Here is a 13,641-nt window from a genome sequence, read left to right on the forward strand (position 1 = left end):
TACAGTCGGCATTGGTCCAGGCTCCTGCTTTGCATCCTGGGACTTGTAGTCATCACTAGCTTGGGCTGGTTCTAATAGATTATAAATTGTTTTCTGAAATTAGTGGAGCTAAGATCATCCCTTGATTTCTAAGGTTTTGGAACATTCCCAAGACTGGGAGAAATTGATAGTTGTAATTTCAAAATGACCATAGGAAGATAATATAGTTTGTGGTGTAATAAGGGTTTTGGGTTGATATTTCCCTTCTTGTGTGAGTGTGACATAAAAAGAGAATTGTATGGAAACAGTAGACTAAAACATGAAGTAGTTTTCAGGATAGAGTTGGCAGTCTTGGCCCTGAAGTGCCAGTTATATTCATGGGTTCTGTAAGTGAATAGGGGTATAGAGAGAAAAGAAAAAAATGAACCTTGGAGTAATTCCTTCACCTGTGGATAGGTCTGCAGGTGGTAGCAAAAGTTACTTACGATGAGAAAAACCTGACAGTCCAATATCAAGGAAGCCAAGACAAATTAAACTTTCAAGAAGCAAAGGTGTACAAATACCACAGTTAAGAGGAGGAAGGATCTAGAAAAGTTTATTGAAACTGTCCAGGAAGAACTTCCTTCACGGATTATTGAAAGGAGCATACAGGATATAGATACCATGTGTTCTTTATCTATTTGGTATTGATAAATGTCTACATTTTACTTACAGAAAACAATCTGAACATCTTTTTATAATATAAAATAATTTATTTTTATTATTTTTTAATGTTTATTTTTGAGAGAAGAGCAAGCACGTGAGCAGGGGAGGGGCAGAGAGAGAGAGAGAGAGAGAGAGAGAGAGAATCTGAAGCATGCTCCATGCTGTTAGGTCAGAGCCCGATGAGGGGCTAGAACGAGCCGTGAGATCATGACCTGAACTGAAATTGGATGCTTAAACGACTGAGGCACCCAGGCACCCCTAAAATGAAATAGTTTTTTAAATTGAAGGTATAATTTACATATTATGTTAGCTTCACATGTGCAACATAATTAATTGATATTTGTATATATTGAGAAAATGATCACTACAATCATCTCCATACATAGATCCAAGTTTTTTTTTTTCATGTGATGAGGATTTTTAAGATTTACTTTCTTGGCAACTTTCTTTTTTTAATTTTTTTAAATTTTTTTAATGTTTATTTATTCTTGAGAGAGAGAGACAGACACAGCATGAATGGGGGAGGGACAGAGAGAGAGACACACAGAGACGCAGAGTCCAAAGCAGGTTCCAGGCCCTGAGCTGTCAGCACCGAGCCTGACGTGGGGTTGGAACTCATGAACCATGAGATCATGACCTGAGCCGAAGTCGGATGCTTAACCGACTGAGCCACCCAGGTGCCCCTTAGTAACTTTCAAATATGCAATACAGTATTAGTTGTCATAGTTACCATACTGTACATTATATTGTCATGACTTACTTTATAACTAGAAATTTATACCTTACCTTTTGACTTTCTTTACTCATTTTGCTCATCTCCCCTCCCACCTTTGGCAACCACCAGTCTGTTCTCTGTATCTATGAGCATTTTGTTTGTTTTGTTTTTTAAATTCCATGTGTATTCTGTATGTAAGTGAGATCATATGGTATTTGTCTTTCTTTGACTTATTTCACTTAGCATAATGCCTCCTAGGTCCATCCATGTTGTCACAAATGGCAAGATTTCATTCTTTTTTTATGGCTGCATAGTATCCTGTGCATCTTCTTTATCCATTTATTTGTTGATAGACATTTTAGTTGTTTCCAAATCTTGGCTATTGTAAATAATGCTGCAGTGAACATGGGAGTCCATACTTACTGAGTTAGTATCTTCATTTTCTTTGGATAAATATCCAGAAGTGGATTTGCTGGATTGTACGGTAATTCTATTTTTAATTTTTTTGAGGAAACTCCATACTGTTTTTTTTTCATTTTTTAAAAAAAATGTTTATTTAAAGACACTTTCTTTTTTTAAAGTTTATTTATTTATTGAGAGAGAGAGAGAGAGAGAGAGAGAGAGAGAGACAGGGAAAGACAGGGGCAGAGAGAAGTAGAGAGAGAATCCCAAGCAGGCTTCGCACTGTCACTGCAGAGCCCAATGCGGGCCTGAACTTAGAAACCGTGAGATCATGACCAGAACCAAAATCAAAAGTCGGCTGCTTAACTGACTGAGCCACCCAGGTGCCCCTATTTATTTATTTTTGAGAGAGTATGCACACGTGAGCTGGCACAGGAGTAGGGGAGGGGCAGAGAGAGAAGGGAGAGAGGATCCAAAGTGGGCTCTGTGCTGACAGTAGAGGGCCTGATGTGGGACTTGAACTCACATACCATGAGATTGTGACCTGAGCTGAAGTTGGATGCTCAACCAACTGAGCCACCTAGGTGCCCTTATCATGTTTTGTTTTGTTTTGTTTTTTTTTCTTAAGAGAGAGCATGAGTGGGAGAGAAGGGCAGATGGAAAGAGAGAGAATCTCAAGCAGGCTCCATGCTCAACACGGAGTTTGACATCGGGGCTCAATCCCACAATCCTGGGATCATGACGGAGCTGAAATCAAGAGTCAGATGCTCAGGACACTTGGGTGGCTCAGTTGGTTAAGTGTAGGATTCTTGTTTTTGGCTCAAGTCATGATCTCATGGTTTTATGAGTTTGAGCCCCACATCAGGCTCTGTGCTGTCAGTGTGCAGCTTACTTGTGTCACCTTTAAGAGGGGATTCTCTCCCTCTTCCTTCCCCTCCCCCAGTCACACTGTCTCTGGCTCTCTCAAAAATAAATAAATAAACTTTAAAAAAAAAAAAAAGAAAAAAGACGCTCAACCAACTGAGCTACCCAGGGGACCCTCCATACTGTTTTCCACAGTGCCTGCACCAATTTACATTCCCACCAACAGGGCATGAGAGTTCCCTTTTCTCCACATCCTCACTGACATTTGCCATTTCTTGTCTTTTTTTTTTTTTTCAGTAATGCATGAGTATAGTTTAATTTTTTAAAGTAATTTTTATACCCAGTGTAGGACTTGAACTCAGAGCCTCGAGCTTAAGAGTCTCATGCTCTACTGACTGAACCAGCCAGGTGCACTTATTTCTTGTGTTTTTGATAATAGCCATTCTGGCAAGTGTGAGGTGATATCCTCACTGTGGTTTTTCTTTAATTTTTTTTTATTTTTATTTTTAGGTCTTAATCTAAATTCCAGTTAGCATGCAGTGTAATATTAGTTTCAGATATACAATATAGTGATTCATGACTTCCATACAACACCCAGTGCTCATCACAAGTGCACTCCTTAATCCCCATCACCTATTTAACTCATTCCCCCATCCCCCTGCTTTCATTGTGATTTTGCAGTACATTTCTATGAGGATTAGTGACAACTGAGTATTTCTGCATATGCCTGTTGGCCATCTGTATGCCTTATTTGGAAAAATGTCTATTCAGATCCTCTGCCCTGTTTTTAATTGGATTTGTTGTTGTTGTTATTGAGTTGTAGGAGTTCTTTATATATTTTGGATATTAACCACTTAACAAATCCCACATGATTTGCAAATATTTTCTCCCACTCAGTAAATTGCCTCTTCATTTCATTGATAATTTCCTTTGCCGTGCAGAAGGTTTTTAGTTTGATACAGGCCCACTTGTTTATTTTTGCTTTTGTTGCCTTTGCTTTTGAGGCTGGTTACAAAAAAATCATTGCCAAGATTCATGTCAAGGAGCTTACCACCTATGTTTTTGTTTTTTGGGTTTTTTTTTTTTTTTTAGTAGTTTTATGGTTTCGGGTTTTACATTCAAGTCTTTAATCCAGTTTGAGTTAATTTTTGTGTATGGTGTAAGATAGTGGTCCAGTTTTATTCTTTTACATGTGGCTGTCAAGTTTTCCCAACACCATTTATTGAAGAGACTATCGTTTCTCCATTGTATATTCTTGGTTTCTTTGTTGTAAATTAATTGATTGTGTAAATATGGTTTTATTTCTGGGCTCCTGAATGTCTTTACTAATCATGAAAGAATGTCCTGTGGTTGTCAGAGTAAAAGTCACATCATCATAGTGCATATGTAATGGTTAGTCTCTGTGCAATATTTTAGTTAAGTTTGGATGACTGTATACAGCACATACAAGCAAATTGATTTCTATACATTTTAGTTTGCAGAGTAACAACAGCCTATTTTCCTTCCCTTTCTTTAATTTTATGTAAAATGTATACATCTAACAGGATATTTTGAGCCCATTCTAGATACAATTTTATACAATGTCGTATAGATATTTGTAATGATGGGGCAAGGGGTGAGTTTAGGGAGAGAGGGAAGAATGGTAACAACAAAAACAAAAAGGAACAGCAGAAAAAAGTATGTGCAATAGGCAAACATCTCTTGAGGTGGCTTCTTAGAGTCTCACATTTCCCCCTTCTCTGGAACTCTCTGCTTCTATAAGGTTGGGCCCCTGGTGGCCATCTTTGTAATATGTTAGTCTTACAATGTGTTGTCATGGTTGATTGTGTCTGAGGAGGACATTTGACCTAAATTGTGTCCAATGGATGCTTTCTCCTAGCAATTAAAAGAAGTAGGAGGAAGATGCAGACTGAAAGTCATAGGAGGTGAAGTCAGATAAAGGAAATTCTATGGTAAGAGGGTCAGTGAAGTCCCACTGCTGAGGTCACTAGAGTTGAGCTGGTTCCCCCCATTCTTGACTTTTACTTGGAGTTCATGAGATACCCTAGTGTACTTTCAATAGATTTGCTTTTTGCTTACACCTGGCCAGAGTTGCTTCTTCTGCTCATACCCAAAAGTACAACTTATAGGGCAAGTTGGAATGAGGCAAACTAAATATGAATTTTAAAAGTGGATAAAATGCAAACAGTTCTTTCTCAGATATTTATAATAACTAAAATAATATAAAAAAACAACTCTTTTCAGTTATTATTTTGGCATAATCTCATGGCTTCCCTAATTCATGAATGTTCTTTTTCATAGGCAGTGTTTCTGTGATTTAATATTCAGGATCTGTAATCTATTTTCTATTTTCTCACTGCCATGAAATTGTAAGGGTCCAGAGAAAGAACCACAAGTGACCTATTCTATTTTTTAATTTTTAATGTTTATTCATTTCTGAAAGAGAGACAGAGCGTGAGTGGGGGAGGGGCAGAAAGAGAGGAAGACACAGAATCTGAAGCAGGCTCCAGGCTCTGAGCTGTCAGCACAGAGCCTGACGTGGGGCTTGAATCCACGGACTGCGAGATCATGACCTGAGCTGAAGTTGGACGCTTAACCGACTGAGCCACCCAGGCACCCTAACAAGTGATCTATTCTTAAATTAATAGGTGGTGACCAAAGTAGTAACAGGGGAACACAATAGCCAACTTTATTGCGGTTAACCTGTGACTTATGGAATCACCTAAATCTATGGTAGGAATTATATGGCATTTATAATGGCAGAGAGAAGATCCTCTTCAGTACTACTACCATTGATTAATGATTTCTACTCGTCATATTATATAAAGAAAAATTTGAAGGCAGATGTGGAAGTCCTACTGGAAATACGACAAAGAGATCACATTCCTTCACAAAATCATGGTTATAATTTTAGAACTGAAAGAGACCATAAAGATAATGGGGATAAGCCTCCGTTTTAGAGGTAAGACTACTGAGGAAAACATGCTAAAAGATCTGCCTGTAATCACAGACCCCATGAATCCTGGAGTCTCAAACTAGTAAGCTTCTCATCACACATAATAATAAGACACCCTTTCCTCAACACTTCTACACTCTGTTGGGTCCTAACGTCTTTCAGCCCTCCAGTAGTTTCTTGCCTCTGGTACATTCTCCATTAACATTTGATGCCTGGGAAGTCTTCCTGGATTTTATGCATGAGGAAGGCCTGCAATGGGCCTTTAACAGTTGGCAGGAATTGGTTAAGTAAAGAAGGAATGTAAGGGACACCAGACAGAGTCGAAGACTTGAGAGAGGACTTAACGCAGTGTAGAGTGTTGTGGGACAGTGAGGAGGAGACCAACGTGATTGGACTGAAAGTCCAAAAGTAGAAAGATGAGCTCATATTCATTCCTCAAGTTGTCTCAAATAGAATCTCATCAGTAAAACCTATCTGATTTCCTCGGATGGAATTAAGTAAGCCTCTCCTCAATGATCCTATTGTATCCTATTGTAGAGGTAATCATCACATTATATTTTATGTATGTATTTATATGTGCAGCCTAAGGGCCAGGATCATATATTAGATCTGTGTGCTGACAGTACCTTATATTGTACCTGAATAAGGCAGTTACTTCATGCATAGTCCCCATAATTGCTATATATACATTTTTAAACCTGGCCCACTTATTCACATTTCCTATAAAATCCCTTCAGACATTTGCATTTTCAACTTCTATTTTAGGGAATAAAATCGAATTCTTTGAGTCAGCCTATGAGCCCCTTCGTGAACTGACTTCTATCTACTTTTATAGCCTATTTCCTCCAGTTTAATTAATTAGTTAATCAACAAACCAGCCATTTATTGAGTACCTATCACATGCAGTGAATCTCAAAGTCCAGCCATATCAATTATTTCCCATTCTGAGCTCTTCATTTTCTCTCTTGCTAGCATTTGTTGTTGCTTTTGCCTGGGAATTATCTTACTTCTCTCATCCCATTTCTGAGTCCCATTTCTAGGTGACCACCATTCCAGAAGCTTCTGTGAAACCCCCTCACGCATGGCCTCACACTTCCCCCTGCAAGCTTCTGCTGTGGCCTTACTCCTATTGGATATGATTGTCCCTGTGTGTCTGCCTCCCTGAGTAGAACATGTGCTCCTTGAAGCAGAGACTGTGTCCTTTTCTTCTTCACTGGTTGGCAGAAACTCTGGCATATATGGGGCCAAACTGAATGAATAAATGAATGAAAATCCAAAGTTTTCTCATTGGATTAGCTTGGTGGTTTAATGTAAAACAAACAAATGCATCCATAGTCTCAGTGGAATTTGATTTCAAAGAAATGACACTTGCTCTGTAAACAAAGTGAAACATTTGGTTAAAGAGAAAGGATTCCTTCATTTGTTCAGAGTTATTTGTAGACTGCTGGATTAGATGATTTCTAAGGTCCACTTAAGGTCTAATGTTTGATAAATTTATGTGTGTCATTTGATAACTGAACGAATATCACAACCTGGTTAACAGTGCTAAGATCTATAAAAGGCATTAGGCTGAGCAAAAATAGAATGAAAAAAAAAAGCTAAACTCCTGAATTTAAATAGACCAATGAATCGATATTATTGTACGTTTAAGTCTGTGTCTTAATTATGTTTGAGATATGCTCCAACTCCTAGTATAAATATGGGGAAGGAATTCTGTTTTCTGAGGTCACAGTGCCAAATTTCAACATCCTAGTGTGTAAGGGATCCTTCTAAAAAAGATAACATCTTCAGGGGAAAAATAAAGCCTTGGAAGAAGTAGCAAGTCTCCTACATCAGCACCAGGATTCCTGCTCATCTTGTAGGTGAGCTTCTTACCATTTCATGGAGGGCTTAAATCATCTAGGTTACCTCTGGTCTTTTGTTTGGATTACTTCCACCTTTTTTTTAATCCATAACATGCAACAATAATATTTTTTCCTATTTCCTATAGTTGTGGAAAATAAAAATTATCATGCTTCTTAAGTGCTTAGTCCAGTGCCTGGCAAACAATAACTATTATTATCTCTTGAGTCAACTAGATAGCTTAAAGATAGACAATATTAATAATAGTGTGTGCAGATATTTGCTGAATGAATGAACAGCAGTTAACTGTGGGCAGAGAATTGCACTATTGATTTTATGTGCAATAATTTATTTAATCCTCACAATAATCCCACAAAACAGGTACTATTATAAGTGATACTTTACAGATTGCATCTCCAAAAGGCTGATGAGCTTGTCCTTTTTATATGGACAATTACTCTCTGAGGGGTTGTCTTGGTTGGCAAGGTTAGGACTCAAGCTTAGTTCTATTTGTCTTCAAAGCCCATGCTCAGATTTCTACCATACCATGCATTCTCTGTCATTGCCTCAGGTAGATCCCAGACCCTCAAAGAGCCACACTTGGCAAGACGTTGGTTGAAAACAAAGTCTTTGGGTTTAGTTTTAGGAACTCCTGGGGTCTTCATCCCATGTCACACTACGGTAGCTAGCTTAAATAATTTCATTTCTTTTTTTCTCTTTGACCATTACCTAGTTCTAGTATAATGTATGCACCCTAGGTTTCGCTCCTAAAATAATTGATCTTGATAAACCAATGTTTTCCTGTGCCTGTTCTATCCTCAGCTTCTCTATTGTTAGTCTGATTTACTCTCTGGCATTATTGATTTTGATGTTTCACTTCTTTCAGAGTCCTTATTGAAAGACTGTGTAAACCAGAGGCATTGGGAAGGAGTTAACCATGCGAAGTATGTGTCTGGAGGGGAAGTGAGGAATGTAGTTGGGAAAAGGTGTATCCCAGGCAGATAAGGTGTTGAGGATTTTATATAGAGACTGCTTAACAATGAGAGACAAAGTTGTTTAAATTGAATTAAAGACTTGTAGACATAAAGTTTTAATTTTTTTAATGTTTGTTTTTGAGAGAGAGAGAGAGACAGAAAGAGAGAGAGAGAGCGCACAAGCAGGGGAAGGGCAGAGAGAGGGAGACACAGAATCTGAAGCAGGCTCCAGGCTCCAAGCTGTCAGCACAGAGCCCGATGTGGGGCTCGAACTGATGAACCATGAGATCATGACCTGAGCTGAAGTTGGAGGCTTAACCGACTGAGCCACCCAGGCGCCCCTAAAGTTTTAATTTTTATATGGTGTCAAATAGCCTCAACTCTGAGAAGCCAGATACTCATGCTCATTCAGGAAGTATTTGTTGAGTGTCTACCGTACGTGCCAGGTACTGTCCTACGCATACAGGTATTTGTCAGTAACAGTAATATGCAAAGCCACTCTTCTCCTGGAGTTCGCATTCTGGTGAATGTTTATATGGGGACAGACAATAAACAAAACAAGAAATAAGTTTTAAGAATTTAGCTGGGTTCATGTTCTTTGAAGAAAATAAACTAATATGATCAGAGTGGTTGGGCCGGGGCCAGGGAGAAGTGCAGCAATTGTACACTGAGGCATCAAAGCAGATGTCTCTGAGAACGTGTCTTGATTGCTGAGATTTGAATGTCCAGAAGAAAACAGCGTTGAACCAACTGGGTGGCAGAGCATTCCAGGAAAGCTGCCTCATATGATCAGTTGGAGGAAAAAGGAAACCAGTTAGCAAAACTGCTTCCTTTTCCTTCTTCTAAGAGCTCCGATTCCAGGAAATAAGATGTCATTTGTTTCTTTAATCACATGTGTGATCCACATGTCTCTGAGACCTTGGATTTTAACATTAGCACCGAAATCTTGCTTATTTTAAGCTCCCTTTTCGTTGTAAGGAATTCTTTCCTACATATCGTTAGAGTCCTCAAGGGGTACCTTCTGTGCTCCAGGGAATCTGTTCTGGTTATTGCTCCCTGTCACCGTTGTTGGATGAGTTGCTGTCACTGCTTTTGCCACTGGCTGAGTCATGCTTGCCTTGACAGCCTCACACCATCCTTTCCACTAACAGAGATTAATTCAGTGTCTCTTGAGTCAAATTCTTCATACCACGAATGCAAACTGGAGGTCTTCCAGTAATGCTGCCTGTCTGTTGGACTGGGGACCCACGGTGCAGCAGGGTGCCATTTGAAATGGAGAACTCTTCTTTTACTTTTGCTTGGATCCTCAAGTGTTATAGAGTTTGGTGAGCAAGCCCTTTCAGTGTTGTTCCCAAAGTCTCTTTTCCCCAGGGAGAACCATACCATGTGGGTGGCTGTGTGCTCCTGTAATATAGCATTGTCAATAGTGGACCTTAGTGGTTGCCAGCTATCTGAATCTCTCTGTGTCTGGGAATGCCTGCTTTATGTATCTAAGTGAGAGTTCAGAGTTGACTTCCCACTATAAAATGCTAAACTGCCAGATAGCTGCTTTCTCAACCTCCCTTGCTCCTAACGTATGGATACATGCTCTAGGCGTTGCTAATCACATGAATCCTTTCCTCTGCCTTCCATGTTGGTGGTCCAAGGTACACAGTCTAATGCTCAGTGGTAGCAGCTTCCTCACAAGACTAGTTTTATGCTTTTTTTTTCCTTGGCTGCATTGTCCCCAGGCTTCCTGGATGGTCTGTCAGCTGTCAATCTCTTTTTGAAATTTCTTTATTCTTAAATTGGATGAAGCCACTTTTGGCTGCCTGCCACATAGGGAAGTGAAGAGAAGGGCCAAAAGAAAGGCCGAGAAAAAGGAAAGACGTAACTCCCGTGCTTGGGGAAAATATTCTCTTCTTCTCTTCAACTGGGTATGAACAAGGAGGCACAGAGTCCCGATTGCCATCCACAGTTATCTTGCAACTGCAAGGGAATCCCTTTGGGATGATGCATCCCCATATGAGGATGGCAGAATGAAGAGGGGTAAAGCATCTCGATGATATCACTGAACCTTTGATTTTACTTTATCTAGAACCTGTTTTACTTCTGATCTTAAAATTTTCTGAGATAATAAATTTACTTACCGATAAACAAGCTTAAGTTGGGATTTTCAGTTGTTGCTACCTTTAGTACAATGAATGCAAATAATAATGCCTAGCTTTTATTGAGAACTTAACATGTTGTGGGCACTTTGCATTCACTCAGTAAATATTCATTGAGCACCTACATATGTTAACTCATTTAACTGCTATTACAACCTAAATGTTACAACAGCATAGTGTTGTGTATGCAGGTGGATGTATTGACTTAAATTTAGACAATGCATAGGTATAGGTCTGTATAAATGTATATAGATACAGATATAAGCATGTGTGTGGTATAGATGTGATGATGGTTATGGCTTTGGGTGTAGATAGAGATATACATAAAGATGAAGATATGTAACTAAATGATAAATGAGATTTATCACCTATGGCAGCTAAATCCCAAAGCTGAGGATGCCAGTTGCTAAGTATTCCATGTCCTAAGGGTACCGTGCACAAGTAGCTGGAGTCAGGAATCTTCAGAATTTTCATTGAGGGGTGCTAGTTCAAAGAATTGGTCCAGTCATCAGATTCACTCAGGTGGTATTAGAAGAGGCCTAAAGAGAGAGGATGGTGTGGAGAATGTGGTGTTTGTGAAGAGAGGCTGTTCCTTTCCCATCACAAAAGCTGACAGTTTCATCAACAGTTTTTCAACCTTATCAGGATGGTCAACTCCTTAGCTTAGGATATGCCATGTACCCATGCTTCTCTCATTCAGCTCGTTTCACATTTTAATACCAAGTATAGTTAATATGACTTGTGGGACTAGTAGAAAATATGGCTTATGCTTGCTGAAACATTAATAAGAAAATGTATTGGCACAATTACCAGAAAATCCAGAAGCAGGACAGATTTTAGGTTTAGGGTGATCTGATGACTTAATAATTCTGTTTTGTCTTCTGTGGTATTAGGCAAATTAGCCTCACAACGTAGGATGGCTGCCAATAGTAATCAAGTGTATATATATTTCCTTGTTTATTCTTGTGGGAAAAAGAACTTCCATCTGAATGTTCTGAGCAAGAGTCCTGAGATTTATTCTGATTGGGCTGTTTAAGTCACGTGATCGACAATACATCAGTGACAGCAGCCAGGGGAATGAAACCTGTTTGCTGGCTAAGTCTACCTCTGGTAGACCTTGAATTATCTTTACCCCAAGTACATGGATTGGATGAGGGATGGGGTGTTTATCTGAAAAATCTGGATGCTGTTAGGGAGAGAGAATGGAACAGGAATGCTGAAAAATAATATTTTCTACAAAGAGAGTTAATGACACAATGAGGGGTGTTCATTGATGGAGATACATGCAAATCCTAGATAAGAGGCCGAAGAACTTAGTTTGTGTCCCAGTTAATAGGTAAAGATATATAGCTTTTAGAGAAAGGTTGGGATGGTTTTGAAGAATTCTGTATCAATAAAGATCAGCTTATATTTCCACTGGGATCTGTATTCAATTGTGGAGAGTTCTGTTAGGTGGTGCCTCATACAGACAGGAAGTGCATGTCCCTCTCTAGCCAATCAGAGGGAGAGGCATCAACTTCACTGTGGCTGTTTAGTGATGAGGAACATCTGCCTCTTGACAGCAGTCCAGCTGGAAATGTGGGAAAGTTGATCTCCACCCCAGGTTTTCTCTTCCTTAAAAGTGAAGAAATATACTCTGCGGAACAGAAAAAGATGGGGCACACCGCTTACGTTTATTTCTAAAAGTTGGCTGACTATTTCTACTTGAATGTCCCACCAGCACTGTAAAGCTACCATTTCTTCAGTGTCCCTCCTCCTCCCATCTTGATGTTTCTTCCCCTCTCTACTTTCATTGGTGATGATATTCTTACCTACCAGATCACCCAAAGCAGAAAACTTGAGAATTGTCCCATATTTCCACTTATCCTGTTCTTTACACCCTGTCAGAAGCAGTCCTTTGTTTTCGAAATACTTTTCAAAACTGTTTTCTCTTCCATTACCACTACAAACAAATACCTTCCTTCGGGCATGCACATATATTGCCTTGGACCAATGCAATTAGCCCCAGATTGGTATCCTTGACACAGGACGTTCATTCTCTACTTTTGCTACTAGAGTGAGCCTTCTGGAACACAAATCTGGATGCATTATAATTCACCTACTGAAAATCCTTTATTATTGCTCAGTCACTTAGAAGATAAAATGCAAAACTCTTTAGCCTTGCAAGTGGCACCCAACAACCTTTGTGATCCGGTCCCTGCCTACCACTCTAGCCTTATTCCTCATTTTGTGTTTCTCTGTCTTCAGTCCACATACTGGATGAATTGCTTGTCATACTCTTACGTGTAGTATACTACATATAAATACTCTTTATAACTTCATGTGCACTGTAACATCCATACCCATATGACAATACTGTGATTACTTAGTTTTGTTCACATATACTTGAAATATATATTGGTTGATGTATATCCCAATGATGAAGACAGTGATAAGTGAAGATAATGTGAAAACTGGAGGAGAATATCGATATAACTTGAAAATGCATTAATATATAACTTATTTGTTTTAAATTTTTACTCCTTGTTATGCTAAGTGTAATAAGTCTTACAGAGAAAGACAGATACTGTATGTTTTCACTCTTATGTGGATCCTGAGAAACTTAACACAAGACCATGGGGGAGGGGAAGGGGAAAAAAAGTTACAGAGAGGGAAGGAGGCAAACCATAAGAGACTCTTAAAAACTGAGAATAAACTGAGGGTTGATGGAGGGTGGGAGGGAGGGGAAAGTGGGTGATGGGCATTGAGGAGGGCACCTGTTGGGATGAGCACTGGGTGTTGTATGGAAACCAATTTGCCAATAAATTTCATATTAAAAAATAAATAAATTTTTACTCTTTTCACTAAAACACATTTTTACATAAGCAAAATATTAAGGGTTTTTTTGTGAGGCAGAAAGAACTCAAAAAAACAAAAAGAACTTTTATGTGTATATCTTTAAACTATAGATCTTCAAGGGCAGAAGCCATGTAGAATATATTCTTGAATTACTAGTACCTGCACAGCATCTGGCATGTACAAGTTGCTAAGTGAAGGTCTGTCCAATGGATGCGTGAA

The sequence above is a fragment of the Panthera tigris genome, chromosome F2, assembly GCF_018350195.1.
Source record: "Panthera tigris isolate Pti1 chromosome F2, P.tigris_Pti1_mat1.1, whole genome shotgun sequence".
NCBI classification, from domain to species: Eukaryota; Metazoa; Chordata; class Mammalia; order Carnivora; family Felidae; genus Panthera; species Panthera tigris.